General features: G+C 36.9%; 1 long non-coding RNA gene across 1 annotated transcript in view; it reads right to left on the bottom strand.

Moving 5' to 3' along the window:
• Positions 1-705: 705 nt before the first annotated feature.
• LOC137628797 (uncharacterized) overlaps positions 706-1,374 on the bottom strand; it is a 688-nt gene continuing 19 nt past the window's right edge. Inside the window, exons 1-2 of the long non-coding RNA XR_011041395.1 lie at positions 1,232-1,374; positions 706-883 (exon numbers count right to left, since the gene is read on the bottom strand). The exon at positions 1,232-1,374 is cut by the window's right edge and continues 19 nt beyond it. This is a non-coding gene — a long non-coding RNA (uncharacterized lncRNA). The remainder of the gene's footprint in view (positions 884-1,231) is intronic.

The following is a 1,374-nucleotide window of genomic DNA, read 5'->3' as shown; positions in this document are numbered from 1 at the left end:
CAAAACCTTAGCCCGACCTTCAACTTGCTGTTTAAGCAAAAGTAACAAATCCCTATCGGGATATTTATAAACACCAGTAGTAGCCTCAAATTCTACAAAAAACTGTAAGAGATCCTCCTTTTCCTTGCTACTAAATTTTGGGAGGGGCGCTGTTGGCTGCTTTAGTAAACTAAGAGCTGTGTCCGTGACACTACTGGAAGGAGAAACTTCAAGTAAAGGCAAACATCTCTCTATCTTCTCTAAATAATCAATACAACCCAAACATTCCTCTTCTAATTCGAGTTCTGTAACTGCGCTATCCTCGAACTTTAAATTTTGAATTTTAGAATCCAAGTCTATCAAACCCTTCTGGTAACTTAACAGGAGACACTTTTCCGATATTTTCCGGGATGCAGTAAAATTTGCATAGGACCCCAATTTATTAAAGGCATCAGTTACTTTCTTACGAATAACCTTTCTCTGAGTAATAAGCAATTTTAAATTTGACATTATATCTTACTTGACAAAAAATCACCAACAACAAAGATCGTTAATAGAAAACCCGTGGGAGTGAGCTACAGCTAAACTAGTGCAACCTAATTTTGAGAGCCTCTTAATTAATTACCTAACATGCAACTATCCTGTCACGGTCGCCATGAACTAAATTCTTATCAAGGAGACACCAAAAACACTGGTAAAAACTATAGGCACCAAGGAAACACATAAAATAATTAATTTGTATATTAACAATATACTAACAAATAGAGAACTTCCCTTAAGTAAACATAAGCAACTTAAATAAACTATTAGAGGCTCTCAATAACTGCCCGAGGTCCTGAAGTAATTACAGCTAGATGCGAAGTAGTGGGTATAACACAATGTCTCCATTCAGTTCGGTAATCACCTGTAAATTTCGATAGGTCATCAATTAAAATTACCAAGCAGAACTAAAGGTTATGAAAATGGCCTATCATTCCTGGCTTACCAGTCAATTACACATTTCATCAATTTGACATAAAATGGCTATTGACTAACCTAGAACAATCGAATAATGTTGACTGGATACTCCCTAAAGGATAAACAATTGCTAACGTTAACCTGGATATATGCCAAGACACAAGACACTTAAATTTGGCTCATAGATGATTACATATATATTAAAGACATGCAAGGCCTTACTTAAGAAATAGCTTTCCTAAGCTGGAATTTACAAAGGGCTTGACTTGAGACCCACTCTCTAGTTGACCCTTACCTGTAATTAATTCCAGAGCGGCAAATGGCAATATTAAGAGGTTATGTTCTGGCTCTTGATCAAGCCTCTTGACACGACGAGGACGAGCGTTGTAGAACTTCATCTAATCACGGCACTTTGTTCAACATGGTAGGTCACTCCCA

This window comes from Palaemon carinicauda, chromosome 36 (assembly GCF_036898095.1).
Source record: "Palaemon carinicauda isolate YSFRI2023 chromosome 36, ASM3689809v2, whole genome shotgun sequence".
Classification (NCBI taxonomy): domain Eukaryota; kingdom Metazoa; phylum Arthropoda; class Malacostraca; order Decapoda; family Palaemonidae; genus Palaemon; species Palaemon carinicauda.
Note: the sequence above shows the minus strand (reverse complement) of the source record. Positions and strands in the feature narration are given on the sequence as shown.